Source organism: Pseudophryne corroboree, chromosome 1 (assembly GCF_028390025.1).
Source record: "Pseudophryne corroboree isolate aPseCor3 chromosome 1, aPseCor3.hap2, whole genome shotgun sequence".
In the NCBI taxonomy this organism is placed as follows: domain Eukaryota; kingdom Metazoa; phylum Chordata; class Amphibia; order Anura; family Myobatrachidae; genus Pseudophryne; species Pseudophryne corroboree.
Window position 1 is genome coordinate 669,412,822 of NC_086444.1, and position 19,793 is coordinate 669,432,614.

Here is a 19,793-nt window from a genome sequence, read left to right on the forward strand (position 1 = left end):
TAGAAAGAAGTAGTCTGACAGATATAAATGGACCTTATCTTTGTCTAATAAGGCGCCCATCATTTTATTGTGATCACTTACACTTTAACTTTAAGCTAGCTTAGCACTACAAATAAAGACACGGACACCAATAGCTAGATTTAGAAGGTCAGACAGTATTTATTGATGACTGACCGGAACTTTAAACTAGATTTTATGTTGGAGGATGGCAAAGACAAAGGCGCTACCAAACGCTAGCTCCAGTCATCTGATTATATCACCGAGACTAAGGAGGGGACTACCACAACAACCACCTCCTACATGTCTAACCCGCATTGTGCATGACCCACCACTCTTTCCTCTGGCAAATATGGATGCTTCCCTAGGGGAGCGTCCGATTGTCCAACCGCAAGGTAAGGACACACTCGCCGTCCATTCCGAAAGAGGGTGCCCCACAATGACCACTTAGGCCTATATGACCGCTGGCTGGTAGCGACTTTTCCGCCACAACGAGGTTTACCAAACCACGACCGCCATCCCCAGAAAACATAAAACAACCTCGTAAGCTAAAGCAAAACCCAAAAGTCCCATCAAGAAAAAACACAGCTTCCCCCGGGGAAAAGACTAACATGCTTAACATTGCAAAAAACTGCGGGCCCGGAAAACCCGAAAAGAAGAGCCCTACCAAACCACCGAAAGCTACAAAATAAACCTGCAAAGCCATTGTCTCCAGGGCCCGAACAGCCAGCAGCGAAACACGCTGCACCCCTACAATAACAACGAAGCATAATCCTCCCCGGCCAATGACAGCAGAACGCCGCTGAACAGCCAGTGAGTGCATGGAGAAACAAAAGGGGGCCTGATAGCAAATACGAGGTAGAAGCCAACGAACACGACCCAACAGAGTACTGACTAGGGGCAGGACACCTAAACAGGCGACACCACCTACCTACCTGGTAGAAAAGAAAACTCCAACAAATCACCCCCACGCAAGCCACGAGCTCCTTACCCACGGACCACCCCGTGACCAAAACCACAGCCGTTCCTCTTGCCATAGGGTGCGAAGCCGCCCAAAAAATTGTAAAAATGGCCCAACAGGCACGCGCTCCTGCGTGTCGATAGCATCTGAAAAGAAAAGATCCCTAACACCTGTGACTAAAACAGACAATAAAATTACACGATAAACAGTAGCAAAAAACCAACCCAAGTGAAGGAGAAAACTCAAAAAACCTCCCGTGGACCTTTGATAAGCCAATTGTAATTAGGCCCCCTCAGAGGAAAATGTAAAAATTCGCTTCACACCCTCAATTCCTGAACGCTATCCGTTCAAAAATTGACCACCGGTAAACATAGTTTTTGGGTTCGCGCAACAGGCGCAACTAAGACCTTGCAAACATACACAAAACTTATACAATGCAGCTACCCAGTGGCCCAGCACCCGAATCGCATCCGCCACAGTCCGCGCAGCTGCCCCAATCCGCAAGGAATGGGTACCGTAGACCTGAAGACGCATCCAAACACCATTAGAAAAAGGTGCTACCAACCCACCAGCATCAGTCAACTAGCAGAATACTGAATAACCTAGGAGGGGACTGCCCACCCCTCCTAAAGCATAACCCGCATTGTGCAGGACTCACCACCCTTTACTCCAGCAGAGCAATGGACGAAGCCGCACAGGGTAGTCCACCCGCAGGGAGAGGACACTCGCCGACTTACTAAAAGGGGGTGCCCCACAATGACCACTTATGCACACCCTTGACCGCTGGTTGGTAGCGACTTTCCGCCAAACCGCAATACTACGCACACACTTAGCGGCCCCGCACCTGAATCGCTTCTGCTGTAGAAACCACCGCCGCAGCATGCGTAACAGCCCCCATCCGCAAGGAATGGGTACCAGAGCCCGAAAACGTATCCAACGTACACCAGTCGGACACCGCGCAGACGCTCAGCACTGGAATCGCTGCTGCTGCCAAACCTGCCACCGCAGCATGCGCAGCCGCTTCAATCCGCAATGAACAGGCACCCTAGGTGTAAAACACAAAATAAAGCAAATTCCCAGCGGCCCAGCACCCGAAAACGCTGCCGCCGAAGAACCCGCCACCTGCAGCATGCGTAGATGCCCCATCCGCAAGGAATGGGTACCCCAGCCTTAAAACATCATACAATGCGCCGTCCCCGCGGCCCAGCACCCGAAGTGCTGCAGCTGAAGAACGTGCCGCTGCAGCACGCGCAACAGCCCCCAATCCGCAAGGAATGGGTACCAGAGCCCGAAAACCTTATCCAAACGTACAGAGGCTGCATAGCACACAGACTCCCGTCAGTCCAGCACCCGAAGCACTGCCACTGAAAAACCCGCCACTGCAGCATGCGCAACAGCCCCAATCCGCAAGGAAACGGGTATCAATAGCCCAACAACCCTACCCAAATGCACAGAGGCTGTATACCACGCATATCCCCAGCAGCTGTCACAGAAGAACCCGCCATTGCAGCAGGCGTAGTCGCCCCAATCCGCAAGGAAATGGGTACCCTGGACCCCCCACTGCAAGCCCCCGGGAACCACCATAGCTGTACCGCTACAGAAACTGAAAAACTAGCGAAGAGGACCCAGGAGGGCAAAAGAAATTGGCCATCCCCCAAAGGCCGCACCGGACACACACCCTCGGCAAAGGCAATGTGCCACCATCCGTAAGCGCCTGTGCTCTAAAAGGGGGAAACTAATGACCCCGGCCATCCCAATCCCTTGCAGAACCCGCAAGTCTGCACAGGAAAATATGGAACGCCTCACGATTTGCATGGCATCCATTGCGCAGGGGCCATGCTAATCTTCTCTGAATCGACCCACATTCAGTACCTGTGCTGCCGAACCGACCACCATCCAGGCGCCCCGCCATAAAACACCACTGAAAGGCAAACTGGCACAAAGACGACCTGTCACCGGCCACCAACCCACTGAACCGGAACGCCCAATGAAAAACCAGCGCAAAAGCTAGCCCGAGCAGCGCAACCTCACCAACCAGACTACGTCCCGCCTGGCCGGACCCGAACGGGGCCACCAAACTTCACCTAAGTGTACCGAAATCGACGTGCCCACCCAAAAGCTGCCGCCATAGGGTGCCCCATCGCCCATCCCATAAAGGACATGGATAGCACGAAGGACCTGATAGAGCAGCCAGCCGCGTAGTACGGAGCGAAAAAGAAGTGCCCGCAAGGGCAGACGCCCTGGCTGCCCCAGACCTGCCATCCCGGGAAAAAACCTGCAGACCAAGGCCCTCAAAGTACCGAAGGTGACCCAATAAAAACCACCCCGCCGGAGTAAACAACCTACCCAAGAAAGCCAATGAACCCCGGCAATCGGAACCAGCATCCGGAGCATGGGAGGAGTCATCACCAGCCCGTCCACGTAGCTGGACCAACTCGGCCAACCCCCAGACACAAGTCAGACACCAAAGAAACATCAACAGCCGTCCCAGGCACCAATGCCGCAAAGGAAACGCAACCATGCCTCGCCACCCCGGGTGCCATGCCTGGGTCGCAACTCCGGGAAACAAACGCCGCGCCGCCAATGACCGAGAACCAGACGACATAACAGGTGGAGGGCCGAGGGGGAGGACGGACGTCAATCATAAAAAGCATGAACCACCCTCGGGAAGCACCCAGAGAAAGAAAAACAAGGCCCCGAGCCATCACCGGAAGCGGCCTGGTCCGGAAAAGCAGTAGAAAATAAAACCCCATGTGGGTGAGACAAAGGTGATAGAAATGGGCACCCACCCGGGAACCCACCGGTAACAGCGGAAGGGCCCTCCGTGCCACCTACCCCTGGCCCCTGAAGGAGCGGAAAACGTTCCGCTCACGACTGGTGAGCACCCCGACTGTGTGACCGCCCCGCAAGAGTGGCAAAACACAAATTTACACCCACCATGCGCCTACAAAAATCCGAAGCAAACACCAACCCTCAGCCTTCTAGGGCGGGAGCCCGTGCCAATAGGACAGTCCATGGTCCGAGCACCAGCATGGCAGGCAGAAACCATGATATGAAGAGGCCCATGCGCTCCCGACCGAGCTAGCTGCAACCACCAAGAAATTTGTGCGTCCCCGGCTGCTAGCCTATCACGACCGTGTAGCACGACCCTCGTAATGTAGAACATGGCCACCTGGCTCTTTCTAATCGCGTCCACAACATACCCTGCTAAACAAAAAAAGGCACCCACGACCCACCAGTATATGTGCGGATTAGCGAGGAATCCACATACGGATGGGGAGAACATAAAAACTCCACACAGTCAGAGCCACGATGGGAAACGACCGCATGACCACAGTGGAGTGCAGCAGCAATGCCGCCGTCACCGTCCGCACCGCCCGTAACCTCCGCCATAGCATCATGAACCTGCCAACCAAACATCAGGGAGCCGACATGTCCGCAGCCATCGGCACCCCGCTGTACCCAGTCCCTGTAGCCGCGCAACGCGCAGTAAGCAAGGCAAATTTACGCGGGCGCCCGGGGAAACAAGAGGAAAAACAACTTAAAACTAGTGATGAGCGGGTACGGTTCCTCGGGATCCGAACCCCCCGAACTTCACCCATTTGACACGTTTCCGAGGCAAACTCTGATCTTTCCGCCTTGCTCGGTTAATCTGAGCGCGCCCGAACGTCATCATCCCGCTGTCGGATTCTCGCGAGATTCGTATTCTATATAAGGAGCCACGCATCGCCGCCATTTTCACTCGTGCTTTGGAGATGATAGCGAGAGGACGTGGCTGCGTTCTCTCAGTTTCTGTGTTTAGTGTGCTGCAAATATCTGTGCTCAGTGTGCTGCAAATATCTGTGCTCAGTGTGCTTGGAAATATCTGTGCTCAGTGTGCTGAAAATATCTACGTTCTCTGCTGAAAAACGCTCCATATCTGTGCTGCATTGTAGTATATAGTAGGAGGACAGTGCAGAATTTTGCTGTGACCACCAGTATATATATATATATATATATAGCAGTACGGTACAGTAGTCCACTGCTCTACCTCTGTGTCGTCAAGTATACTATGCATCCATACCTGTGCTGCATTTTAGTTGTGCGCAGTATATAGTAGGAGGACAGTGCAGAATTTTGCTGACCACCATTATATATATATAGCAGTACGGTACAGTAGTCCACTGTTCTACCTCTGTGTCATCAAGTATACTATGTATCCATACCTGTACTGCATTTTAGTTGTGCGCAGTATATAGTAGGAGGACAGTGCAGAATTTTGCTGACCACCAGTATATATATAGCAGTACGGTACAGTAGACCACTGCTCTACCTCTGTGTCGTCAAGTATACTACAAAAGTTCAATAAAATTACCCAAAAATCAAAATTAAAAGTGTCTGATGAGAAGCGTAAACTTGCCAATATGCCATTTACGACACGGAGTGGCAAGGAACGGCTGAGGCCCTGGCCTATGTTCATGGCTAGTGGTTCAGATTCACATGAGGATGGAAGCACTCATCCTCTCGCTAGAAAACTGCAATGTCCACTCCTAGATGGGCCAGGTGTTTGTGTCGGCCACTTGGGTCGCTTAGCTTAGCCACCCAGCGACCTTGGTGCACCTCTTTTTTTCTTTGCATCATGTGCTGTTTGGGGACTATTTTTTAAATCTGCCATCCTGTCTGACACTGCAGTCCAACTCCTAGATGGGCCAGGTGTTTGTGTCGGCCACTTGGGTTGCTTAGCTTAGTCACACAGCTACCTCATTGCACCCCTTTTTTTCTTTGCATCATGTGCTGTTTGGGGACTATTTTTTAAATCTGCCATCCTGTCTGACACTGCAGTGCCACTCTTAGATGGGCCAGGTGTTTGTGTCGGCCACTTGGGTCGCTTAGCTTAGCCATCCAGCGACCTCGGTGCAAATTTTAGGACTAAAAATAATATTGTGAGGTGTGAGGTGTTCAGAATAGACTGGAAATGAGTGGAAATTATGGTTATTGAGGTTAATAATACTATGGGATCAAAATGACCCCCAAATTCTATGATTTAAGCTGTTTTTGAGGGTTTTTGTTAAAAAAAACACCCGAATCCAAAACACACCCAAATCCGACAAAAAATTTTCAGGGAGGTTTTGCCAAAACGCGTCCGAATCCAAAACACGGCCGCGGAACCGAATCCAAAACCAAAACACAAAACCTGAAAAATTTCCGGTGCACATCACTACTTAAAACTAAACAATGCTAAAGGAACAAAGTAACAGCATGCTCACCATTACCTGAAGGACCCGGAACCACCCCAGCCGCCGCCGATCCTGACCGAACCTCTCCAGCAGACCCCGATATCGAATCTTCTCCCGGCCATCGACTCGTGGACCCCCATTCCGTGGTCCTGATGATGCCTGAACAGGAAACGCGTAGCTGGGAAGAAAAGCGCGAGTGCTAACGGGGAGCAGGAACCGCCGCGCGACAGAGCCGCCGGGAAAGGGGTACGCGGGACAGATGCGAAAAAGCGAGGGGCTGGAACCGTGGGGAATGAAGCGGAAGAAGGGAAGGCGGGACCGGCCAATAATGGGAGCCAACCAGGGAGGCCTGAGCGGACACCACCAGCAACACCCATCATGCCTAGCAGGGGGGGGCGCAGATCCACCAATAGCAGCAGAACGCAGCTGCCCAATGGACGGGGGACCCTGAAGGGGCACACCTACGGTGCATGGGGCCCCACGAGGAACCCCCGTGACCGGACCAAAGCAACAAAAAACCCACCCACCCACATGTGTAAGCTGGGGACCCCAGGCGGTAACACCTGGGAGCCAGATCCACAAAGCCAATCAAAAAGCCCGGCGGCGCGAGGAAAAGGGGAGGACAATTTATGCGGGAACCCACTGCGACATCCAAGAGCGCCCAGCGGGGAGAGGGTCAAGCTCCCCCCGGGGAAACCCGCAGCAGTACCCAGCCCAGAGACCCCGATAGCGGGCGTCGAGAATGCCCCCCCATGTTGCCGTGCACCAGAAAAACAACCCCAACCCGAAGTAGGAAGCCAGGAGGAGTCCAGGGGACCCCCCGACACCAGAAATATGAGCAGCGTGAAAAACCGGAAAGCCCTACCGCGGACCACGCACCACAGATCCTCCTGCTGTGGCGCCAGCACAGTGCTCGCCACACGGGGGACGCAAAGACCCGCTACACGGAGCCCGGCCGCCGGAGGTAAAGGTGCCAGCGGCCGGAGCTCAGTAGCACCGCACCAGACAGCAGCGCCTCACAGCCTCCCTGCCGGGAACCGTAAAGCACAGACGCTGTGGCAGTGCAGCGTCCGCCGCCCGCCGCCAGGAGAGGAGGGGGAAGGGGCACCTAGTGCCTCATGGGACCCGGCCCCAGGGGCCAAGACACGGACCCGGGCCGCACATATGCAGGTACGGCATGGGCACGAGCCGCACCCGCCAGCAGGAGGGAATATGCCAGAACGGGGCCTGCAGGACTACAGGGGAGGGAGGGGGAGCGGGGGCTGCAAGAGGGGAACAATGTGGGAAAACAATATATGACAATAAACAACATAAGAGGGACAGAAATAGCATCAGATGAAATTAAAATTATAACAGTCACAGAGACTGTGTAACTTAGCTGTCCAAATGGCAAGAGGAAGTATGAAGCACATGACCCAAGCTTTTATATGCACTGAAGACTACACCCACAAATACTGATGGACAAGGAAAACAACCTATAGAAAATTTCCAAGGTCCCTTGGAAAAACTACCTAGCAACTGCTTTGTCATAAACAACCAATCACAAAAAATGGGGCTCTTATATGGTCTTGTGCTTATTCAGCCCTCATCTAATCTAAAAGGATAAATTTCATTTAGGCCCCCTGGGCTCAGTGTATTCAAAGACAGGATCCAAAAGGTCTCTCGTCTCAGGAGTTGTTCATCCCTGTTTCCCCCATCCTTATTATGGGGTACATGTTCAATTCCCATAAATATGAGTAGACTAGGGTCGGCATTATGGCAGTCGGCAAAATGTCTAGGGACACTATGATTTAAAACCCGTTTTTTTATATTCCGGGTGTGCTCCAGGATTCTAATCTTCAAAACCCTTTTAGTTTTGCCCACATACCGTAGGCCACATGGGCAACTTAGGATATATATGTGATACGTACCTGAGTACTCTAAGCCCCCGCAGCACTAATTGCAATCACTGGAATTGCAGGGATTAATTGGGCGGCCGGTTGCTAGGCAACCCAGGCTGACAGGAGGACCCTAGAGATTGGCCAGAGAGAGCGGGCTACAGGAGAGGCGGGGTTGGCGCGCGGTGTGAGGGCAGAGCCGGATTAAGGGGGGTGCTCAGGGGACACATTACCCCGGGCCCCCCTCTCCCTCAGGGGCCCCCGTACTTACCATCCACCATGTATTGTTATTGTTTTAATTTAAGAATGCGCACTGCATACAGTAAAAGGACCTGGCGTCCTTGCTACTTAACAGTGCAGAAGCTAGGACCCAGCGGCTGCTTAACCCAGAGATCAGCAGCAGCTGATCACCGGGTCACGGAGGAAAGGAAGTAGGAGGATGCTAACAGCAGCAGCAGCAGCCCCAGCGCGTGCAGCTTTCCCCCGCGCACCAGCAGGAGGACGCGGCCATCCCGGGCATCATATTGACAGGCAGGATAATCACTCTTGAGCGCCGCACTCTCGCTAGGTAAGCCGCAGGGTTGGGGCCACCAGGGTTGCAGATGGAAGATATGTGCCAGTAGGCACTGATAGGTCCTTAATCTCTGGCCACCTCTGTATGCTGCTCCAGCCTCACCAGCCATATTGAAGGCATACCTGACACAGGGGGGCTATAGTTGGTGATTTATAGTAATGACCCCCCCCCCATCCCCACCCCACCATTACACTGCTGCAAAGCCCACTGGCCCATATACAGTGAGGGCTTGCCATTATCATTATGCCTGCTTTCTCGTTGTGTAATAATATATGCAGCATAGCTGCATATGTACTATACAGCGAGCTTTATATGATATGCATAATACTAATACTGCAGACAAGTTTCACCTCTTGTATGTGCATGAATTGGCAGCCACTCTCCTTATACTGCAACTGGAGACCCCAAATCAGAGCTACTGTGTGTGCATGGTGCACCTAGCGCCATTATCAAGCTGCTGCGTGTGCAACATGCATCCACAGTAGCGTCATTATCAGACTGTTGCATGTGTACAGTGCACACAGTATTATCACCAGGCTGCTGTCTCTGCACAATACACCTTGGGGCCAATTTGTCATACAATATTTGCTGCTATGTCCCCGAAAACACCCGTTTTGGGGGGCTAGCCGCAAATATTACGTATCACAGCAATGTAAGAAGGAGGGACCACAGCAGATATCTCCGATACCTGCTGTGCTACCTCCATTTCTGCCCGCAACCGCATCCACCATAAGTTTCTATGAGGGATCAGATGCTGCCCGATGTATTAATATGGGCTACACTTCGGAGGTGTATTTCCGTCAGGGTTCCCCAGTATTCTGTAATAGGAAACACAGAAGGCCACTACTTAGCTATCTCAATACAGCTTGACTGACTGCTGTTATGAACCTAAATAATATGATAAAAAGAAATGTAATACTAAAAGGCCACATTTACATTAAGTGTTTTCAATATATTTATTTTTAGTCCATAGGGGCCTCTTGTCTCAAGTGCCCCGGGCCCCCCAGATCCTTAATCCAGCTCTGTGTGAGCGGAAGGAGAAGAAGCCATGAGCGGGAGCTGAAGACCAGGGTGAACGCTGCGGCCAGCCACCGGGAGAGTGCCGCACAGGAGAGGGAGCCTGGGGGTGACGTCACGCCCGGCCGCCAGGCAGGAAAGAAGACACGCTAACGCTGGCCGCCGGGGTCACGCTGCCTCTGGTCGCCGGAGACACGCTGCCGCTGGCCGGGGAGAGTGAGAGACACGTGCAGCTGCGGCCATCTGACAGGAGAGGGAGCCGCAGGGAAGAGGCTGCCGTGACCAGGAAGCACCGGGCGCCCAGGAAGAAGAGAGCTGTGCCTCGAATCCGAACGGCAGTCAGGTACCAGCCCCCCTCAGTGTTGTGCCCCCTATAGTAATCAGGACCTGAATTTAAGGACAGCCTTCTTCCCCGGTATTAACACAGAACCCAACTATGCTGTGCCTGTCACATCTGTAGCTGCCTAAAACCAAATGTCCCGAGCCTCACTGCCAGTTTACATTGCACCCCACTCTTAGAGATATATATACACTCCCGACGCAGGCACTTGACCAGGGATAGTATTCTAGGCCTCACCGGACCTCAGTTGTAGCCGCCTACTGACACCGCCACCGCTATACTAGCCCTGGACATCTACTGGACCCAAAGGAACAGCATCACCAACCTGCCTCCCCTGTCGTTGTGGTCACTACCACCCTTATACGATCCCAGAGCCCCAGCCTTACAGTAGTAATGGGAGAGACTGAGACCCCCTGTTAGGCAGTCCGAGCTGCTTTTGTATGCCCAAACTTGAACTTCTCCGGATTGTGAATTGAGTCAGAGACTCTTTGCGGATACCGCAGCGCCACCTAGTGGTTCTTTATTACACTGTTTGAACTTTCCTAATTTAGTGGTTCTAAAGTGATAGTGTAAGCACGGATACTTTGGAAAGAGTTCATGTTGATGTGTTGTGAGATAATGTGCCTTACCAAAATGTGCCAGGTTTATTAACCAGCAACTCAAGTTACTTGAAAACGGTGACCACCTTCTTGTAATAAATCTTGTTACCGTGTCCCACCGTAGTGATCTTTGTATACTTTGGGGGTGTTTTCCATACTGGGGTATCTCCGTCCTTCTGCCCAAACACTATACATGTGGTCTACCCAGATCCAGCAAGAACCGTGCCCGAGAACTGGTCGACCAGACAAGCCACAACTGGACAGGTGGAGACTCCAGGTACACTCTTATATCACATTTGGCATCCACGAACAGGATACGAACGAGATGACGGATCCACGGATTCCCGCTACCCCACATCAGCATCCGGCAGGAGGATGCTACCAGCATCACCCAGGCAAAGAAACACGATCACCATGGTGGCATCACCGTTGACTATGCCCTAGGTTTGAGTACATTCAAAGAATTTAAAGACAAGATGTATTCCATGTTCCGCCTGTACCCACTAACCAAAGAACAAAAAATAGAGATCGTGATGGGTCAATTGACAGATTCGGCACTACGGGAAGTGAAAGGATTGGAAAACAGTGAAAAGAAGACCGTCGAATGCATCTTCAAGAAGCTGGTGACCATATTCGACTGCCAGACCATAGCGGATTTAAAGAGCCGCCTTTATGCTAGGAAACAAAGACCCAACGAATCACTGCAAGACTTCGCGCTGGCCCTACAAGAAGCTGCAAAGGCTATACGGGCCCTGGATGAACGAGAAGTAGAAGGGATAGACAGAACGTTAACAGACCTGTTTGTGGAAGGGGCAAGAGGAGAGACGATTCGCTCTCAAATGCGCATGGAGAGATGACAGCAACCAGGGAGCTCCTTCTCTGAATTCAAAGAGACGGTGCTGCAGATCCTTGGGAAAAATCAGAGCAATAATGTCGAGAAAGACACGTCTTCGGAGTGGAGTGAAGAGGACAGCTACAGAGAAACCGCACCGCTCAGGAAGCCAGATGGACTAACCCAAGTAGAAGCGGTCCTCCAGCAAGCGCAAGCCTCACCGGGACCAGATTCTATGGAAACGCTCAATCAGAAGCTGGCGGAGATGACAATGAATCTCTCCCGAATGAGCCGAAGGATGGATGAGCTCGACAGGGATCAAGATAGGAATAGACGCCAAGAATGGCGTCAAGAACGAGGTGGGCGGAGTCGGCCTCGCTGGGACGTGGTAAGAGAATCTGGCCGAAGATCCACCGACCAGTTCGACTCTCAGGGGAGCCCGAGGGTGTTGACAGAGCGGCCATATCGAAAGGAACTGCCCTACGGCTGCTTTAAACGAAGAACTCCCGAGGCAATGGACCGACCTTCAGGAGAGGAACCAGTAAGTGGTCCACTGCCCCAAGAATGGTCCAGGTACGTCGGAGAGTGCCCGCACCTGAAGATCTGGATCAATGGAATCAAAATTCCAGCTCTGTTGGCTACTGGCTCGCAAGTCTCAACCATCCGGATCACCGAGTTCCTTCAGCACTGGGACGAAGCCGCCATTGTGTCCCCACCAACCACCTGGCTCCATCTGCTGGCCAGCAACGGGCAACCCAAAATGTATCAGGGTTACTGGGAAGCGGACACAAATATTGGAATGCGACATTGCCCCGGCAAGGGTATCTCCGTCACCACTGCTCCTAACACTCACCTACCTCCCGTCATCCTGGGCATGAATGTCTTGAAGAACTGCCCTGATGAGCTAGTGGAAGCCCTTCGGCAGGAGATGCAGATAGCAGTCCCGGAGGAGCGGAGAGCCTTGCAACAGATAGTGCACCTGCTTGAGAGGGAGAAGAAATTCACCAACCATCGAGGGGAGGTTGGGAAGGCTAGAATCACCGACCACCGGTCTATCCTCTTGAGGCCGAACTCCGAACATTTGGTTTGGTGTACGTCGAGAATCGGTCCAGGAGGACGAGATTATGAAGCCTTGGTGTAACCCTGTGACTCGGAGGGCCAACAACCCTTCAGAGTGGCGCGAACGATAGCAAAGGTGGAACACAGAAGAGTGCCAGTACGTATATTGAACCCGCATCCCTATGCTATCAGACTACACAAGCGCTGCCTGGTGGCGAAAATAAGCTCACTGCACTTCCAAGACATTGTGGGCCACGATGTAACCTCAGCTGCCCAAGAGACGGCGACCGAGGGGCCGTCGACAACGGGCCAAGAACCCCCATGGTGGGCTGATGTTCAGATCGGCGACGCAAATACCTCCAATGAACAGAAAGCGGGAGTTTTGCGAGTAGTGCGGCAGAATGCGACAGCTTTTAGCCAATACCCTTCTGATTTCGGAAAAGCCGACAAAGTGTACCATCATATTCTTACAGGTACGACCCCTCCTACCAAGGAGCGACACCGACCACTCCCCCCGGCCTTATACCAACCTGTGAGGAATATGATTGCGGAGATGAAAGACGCGGGAGTTATCAAAGAAAGTCACAGCCCATGGGCCGCCCCGCTAGTGATCGTTAAAAAGGACGGCAGCCTTCGCTTTTGCATTGATTACCGAAAGCTCAATGCGGCTACCCATAAGGACGCCTACCCGCTTCCTCGGATTGAAGAGTCCCTGACTGCCCTGAAGACTGCTGAATACTTTTCAACCCTTGACCTCACCAGTGGATACTGGCAAATTCAGATGGCCCCCGAGCACATGGAAAAAACAGCCTTCACAACGCCAATGGGTCTGTTCGAATTCGAAAGGATTCCTTTCGGGCTTTGTAATGCGCCCGCCACGTTCCAACGCGTCATGGAACACTGTCTTGGACAGCACAACTTCGAGATGGTCCTGTTATACCTTGATGACGTAATAATCTTCTCGAGAAGTTACGAGGACCACTTACAACATTTAGAAGTGTTCCAGCAACTGACAAAATGTGGTCTGAAACTCAAGCCAACGAAATATCACCTGCTCAAATCCAAGGTCCAGTACTTAGGCCACGTCGTCAGCGCCGAGGGTGTGATGCCCGACCCTGAGAAGGTCCGAGTTGTTCAGGACTGGCCAGTGCCGAAGACCGTCAGGGATGTCCGAAACAACCTCAGGTTCGTGGGCTACTACAGATGCTTCGTGGAGCACTTTGCCAAAGTGGTATCCCCGTTGCACGAACTGTTGAGAGGCCAATCTGGCCGCGAGAGGAGGGGATAGTCACCGGTGCAGTGGGGCGAAGAACAGCAACAGGCCTTCAACCAGTTAAAGAACTCCTTGACAGAAGCCCCGCTATTGGCTTACCCCAATTACGAGCAGCCGTTTTAAGTCTGCACAGATGCCAGCCATCGTGGATTGGGAGCCGCATTGTCCCTGGTGCAGTACGGGTGCGAGAGAGTGATCGCATATGCCAGCAGGGGACTACGCAAAACAGAACGAAATTGCGAGAATTACAGCGCTTTTAAGTTGGAGTTGCTTGCCCTAGTCTGGGCCATTACAGAAAAATTTTAAAATTTTCTCGCTGCTACGCCATTTATCATCATGACGGATAACAACCCTTTGGCGCACCTGTCCACCGCCCGGCTCGGTGCCCTTGAACAGCGATGGGTATCACGGCTCGCCAGTTTCCAATACACTGTGTCCTACAGGAGTGGGAAGTCCAACGGCAATGCCGATGATCTGTCCCGTTTGCCCACCACTGATGTGGTGGAGGAAGGAAGAGACGTTGAAGAAGAAATAGAAGCCCCAGTCTTCAAGGCCTCGATGAAAGGATGGACGGTCACCTCAGATCCATTAGCCGTCTTGGACCAACAGCGATCGGATATGTCCGAAGCCCCTGCTGTAGACTGGGAAGCGATCCAGCGACAGAATCCAGTGCTGAAGGAACTTACAGCCCTCCTCCAATGAAACCACCAGCTGACCCGGGCACAGCGTGCCGAAGCAGATCCGGAGCTGGTAAAGTTACTGCGACATCGGAGACAACTTCACCTGAAACAAGGCATCCTAGTACGTACCAGCATTGACCCCGGTACTCACCAGACAGTGGACCAAGTGGTTGTTCCCTGGAAACAAGCAAACTTTCTACTTACCGCCTACCACAACAAATCAGGGCATTTTGGTACACAATAAACGGAAGCCATCTTGCATACACGGTACTTCTGGATAGGTCTGCATGACGACGTAGAGCGATGGTGCAGGGACTGTGTCCCCTGCAACCTGAAGAGGCACCCGGATGCACATCAGAAGGACCATCTGCACCCCATCAAAAGTCACCGCCGGCTGCAAAGTGTCACTTTCGATCACGTGAAACTAGAGCCCAGCACCAGCGCTATGCCTTAACCGTGACCGACCACTATAGCAAGCTCTTGGTGGTGGTCCCTGTGAAAGACTTGACTGCTAAGACTACTGCCGAGCTATTCCTGAAACACTTTGCCAGGCCCTATGGGTACCCCGAGTGTATACTAACTGACCAAGGGCCTGCCTTTGAGTCTCAGCTATTCCATGAACTGTACTCCTACTATGGCTGCCAGAAAGCAAGAACAACAGCGTACCACCCACAGGGGAATGGTTTGTGCGAGAGAGCTAACCAGACCCTCATTGGGATGCTCCAAAGCCTACCAGCTGGAGAACGTGCCCGTTGGCCGAACTTGTTGCTCGAACTCATCTACCTCTAAAATAATGCGGAACATTACTCAACCGGTTTCACACCATACTACCTTATGTTTGGTCGACAAGGTAAACTGCCTCAAGACCTAGAGCTTGCCCCCGCGCTAACATCTCCTGCCACTCCACAAACCGACTGGGTCCGTGAGCATCAGCGGAGAATTGAAGCGGCCAGAGAACTGGTGGAAATGCGGATGGGAACCATCCGACAACTCGAAGAGAAGAATTACAATGCAACCATCCGGCCTACGCCTCTATACGTGGGTGACCTTGTTTGGAGGAAATGGAATCACCGCACCAGTAAGTTGGACACCATGTGGGAAAACGCACCCTATGTCGTCGTCAGCGTCCCGGAGGGAGAACGGTTCACCTATGAGATCCGCCGAGGTCAAGATGGGCCCGTCAGTGTTGTGTCCAGAGAGCAACTCAAGCCTTACACCTCCGAAGTATCACCAGAAACAGCAGACTCACCTGCGGCAGAAGGGCGGGGATCCCCGGGGCATACCCTTACTCGACCCCATGGAGCTCTTACTCTTTATGTGCAGTCCACCCGCATCGAGCTCAGCGCCCCATGACACCCTAGATCCCGTGGTTAATGGGCCCTTAGAGGGTCAGAGTCGGCCCAATCCAGTCACTACCCATAGTGAGAACAGAGTCCCCACTGTAGAAATTAGAAGGTCAGGACGTAGCACAAAGGGCGTCCCGCCCTCCAGGTACAGGGAATAAGCTAATACTTGATCTGTAAATACGTTTGTTTAGAAATGTATATGTATGTTTGTACCCAACTTGGTTATGTTCACGTTTACTATTGTTCGCATCTTGAAAGACTGTGGTTATGACTTTTGACATGTTGCCTAATGCGTAAGGACACGCAATCTTCCAGAAGAGGAATATGTGATACGTACCTGAGTACTCTAAGCCCCCACAGCACTAATTGCAACCACTGGAATTGCAGGGGTTAATTGGGCGGCCGGTTGCTAGGCAACCCAGGCCGACAGGAGGACCCCAGGGATTGGCCAGAGAGAGCGGGCTACAGGAGAGGCGGGGTTGGCACGTGGTGTGAGGGGAAGGAGAGGAAGCCGCGAGCGGCAGCTGAAGACCAGGGTGAACACTGCCGCCAGCTGCTGGGAGAGTGCCGCACAGGAGAGGGAGCCTGGGGGTGACGTCACGCCCGGCTGCCGTGCAGGAAAGCAGACACGCTGCCGCTGGCCGCCGGAGACGCGCTGCCGCTGCCCGCCGGGGACACGCTGCCTCTGGCTGCCGGAGACACGCTGCCGCTGGCCGGGGAGAGTGAGAGACACATGCAGCTGCAGCCATCTGACAGGAGAGGGAGCTGCAGGGAAGAGACTGCCATGACCAGGAAGCACCAGGCGCCCAGGAAGAAGAAAGAGCCATGCCTGGAATCCGACCAGCAGTCAGGTACCAGGCCCCCTCAGTGTTGTGCCGCCTATAGTAATCAGGACCTGAATTTAAGGACAGCCTTCTTCCCCGGTATTAACACAGAACCCAACTATGCTGTGCCTGTCACATCTGTAGCTGCCTAAAACCAAATGTCCCGAGTCTCACTGCCAGTTTATATTGCACCCCACTCTTAAAGATATATATACACTCCCGACGCAGGCACTTGACCAGGGATAGTATTCTGGGCCTCACCTGACCTCAGTTGTAGCCGCCTACTGACACCGCCACCGCTATACTAGCCCAGGACATCTACTGGACCCAAAGGAACAGCATCACCAACCTGCCTCCCCTGTCGTTGTGGTCACTACCACCCTTATACGATCCTGGAGCCCCAGCCTTACAATAGTCACCGGGAGGGACTGAGACCACCTCTTAGGCAGTCTGGGCTGCTTTTGTATGCCCAAACTCGAACTTCTCCAAATTGTGAATTGAGTCAGAAACTCTCTTTGTGGATACCGCAGCGCCACCTAGTGGTTCTTTATTACATTGTTTGAACTTTCCTAATTTAGTGGTTCTAAAGTGATAATGTAAGCACGGATACTTTGGAAAGAGTTCATGTTGATGTTGTAGTATGCGTATTATGCAATTGATAAGTGTTGTGAGATAATGTGCCAGGTTTATTAAGCAGCAACTCAAGTTACTTGAAAACGGTAACCACCTTCTTGTAATAAATCTTGTTACCGTGTCCCACCGTAGTGATCTTTGTATACTTTGGGGGTGTTGTCCGTACTGGGGTATCTCCACACTATACAGGTGATCTACGCAGATCCGGCAAGAACTGCACCCGAGAACTGGTTGACCAGACAAGCCACAACTGGACAGGTGGAGACTCCAGGTACGCCCTTATATCAAATATGTATACAGAAAGAGCTATTACAATTAATAAAGGCTTTGATCCTGTTGGGAGGGGTCTGAGATTCACTCCCTACAAAGGTTTTTTTTTTCCTTTATCTGCCAGGCTACAAACCTTACAGCTTCCACAGCTATAGAAGCCCTTTATTTCCCCAGGAAATTGTCATTCCTTTCTCCCTGGGTTTTCTGCAGTTTGCTTCTAGAAATCAACGATTTTACTGTTTTTGCCCTCTTATAAATAATTTCCGTTTTTTTCGGAAGCTCAGGACCTAGCATTGGGTCTAGTTTTAAAATGTGCCAGTTTTTCTTGGCAATCTTTTCCAGTTCTCGGAACCCTGAGCTGAATTGGGCAACAAAGGGACAGAAAACTTTCCTATTCATATCCTTTTTCTTATATTAGAGTAAGCTATTTCTTTCCCTTTCTCTAGCATTCTCTCTGGCTGTTGTTACCAACTTTTCTGGCTATCCTCTGTCACTGAATCTATCAGTGTAGATCTTTGCTTGTTCATCAAATTTGGATAGGTGTGCAGGGGTGTATCTTCCTATTGGTCAGGATGGCAGTGCCACCCGCACCATAGGGTAGAATGACATAGTAGTTCTCACTGAGTACATCCCTTAGCAGTGCTCATCCACTGCCGGACTCTCAGAAGCGTATTGCACTCTGAAACTCTCTGTGACTACAGTCACAATGATGGTGAATATAGCCGGGGAGCGGGGCACTTCCAAGTATGGGGAGGGGCGAGGCACCTGCTCTTCCTCATCCGCTCCCATTCTCATTGGTCCCACACAGTATGTCACTAAACAGCAGCCACTACAATCAGCACCAGTCAGCAGTGCAGCATGAGCATACCTGTACATTTTCTGGGGTACCATAGCTGCACTGCATGGTCTATCCTGGCAGTCTGGATTACAGGTTACAAAGAGCTCTGTATGGAGAGGTAATTAGACCAGTGACTGCCTGTCCAGCTGTGTTGAGACTACAAGTCCCAGCACACCATGTCAATTGGAGTTGCTGGGACATGTAGTGCAATCTCACCTAGAGAGGGGTTTTTAACTGTATGTATGTGTGCATATTTCCCCTTGGTGCCCCTGTCCACACCCTCATTGTAATTCCCCCTTAGTGTCACTGCCCTCACCATCCCTGTAACTGCCCCCTCAGTGACCTTGCCCATACACTCCTGTAATTCCCTCTCAGTGTCCCTGCCCGCACCCTTCCCATAATTCCCCCTCAGTGTCCCTGCCTGCACCCTCCCCGTCATTTCCTCTCCGTGTCCCTACCAGCACCCTAACCGTAATTCCCCTCATTGTCCCTGCCTGCACACTCCTCGTAATTCCCCCTCAGTGTCCCTGCCTGCACACTCCTCGTAATTCCCCCTCAGTCTCCCTGCCTGCACCCTCCCCATAATTCCATCTCAGTGTCCCTACCCGCATCCTCCTCATAATTCCTCCTCAGCAGGGCTGTAACTAGGTGTGTGCCAGCAGTGCATGGCACACAGCGCACATGCACTGTGGGCGCAGTACCGCTGGTAACACCCGTAGTTCCGCAATGCAATGTGAGCCTGCTGTAGTTAAAGTGCAGCCGCGGGCAGTAAAGCTCTGCCCCCACCCTTGGAAACATGACCTTACAGTACAGCCAAACCACTCGCCCCCCCTCCACCAGAGGTTATAATGAGCCGCGGCAATACTACCCGATCCCCTCCGCCACCACCGTAGGTTAATATGAGCTGTGGGTTGCTGTAGTGCCTGATCCTCCCCTCACCTCACATCCGCTCCTGCCAGAGTTACAATGCAGTCCATACAACGGCATGTACTCCCCCTCCTGCCTGGAGGTTACAGTGATGATCTTATGCACTCCTGTAGACCTGTAATCCCAGGGGACATGCCGGCTGAAAATCTCTAGATCTACAACCACACACAGCGGCAGTGAGCGGCCAGCGAGCTCCTGTACTGCACCTAAACAGCCCCTCTGCCCCAGCCTGTGCTTGTCAGTGAGTGGCCTGGTCTCCGGGCAACGGATTGACAGTGTCCCATGAGATCAGGATCATGCTGCAGCCACACAACAACTGGGTGAGCAGAACAGCAGCGAGTGGTAGGGACTCTTCATGCCAGCCCTTAGAAATGTGAGAGGAGAGAAGTACCTGGGTCCTGATGCTGTGGAACCACAAGTCCCATCATGCCCTGACAGACATTATATGATAGAGCATGCTTGGACTTGTGGTTCCACCATAGCTGGAGAACAGACATTGCCTACCTCCGAGTTCTCATGATTTTTGTACA

The 19,793-nt window shown here is 52.3% G+C and overlaps 1 non-coding gene across 1 annotated transcript; it reads right to left on the reverse strand.

Moving 5' to 3' along the window:
* Nucleotides 1-2,744: 2,744 nt before the first annotated feature.
* On the reverse strand, nt 2,745-2,851 carry LOC134932582 (U6 spliceosomal RNA). Its single transcript, XR_010179410.1, has one exon. It is a non-coding gene; the product is annotated as a U6 spliceosomal RNA (small nuclear RNA).
* Between the last annotated feature and the right edge of the window lie 16,942 nt (nt 2,852-19,793).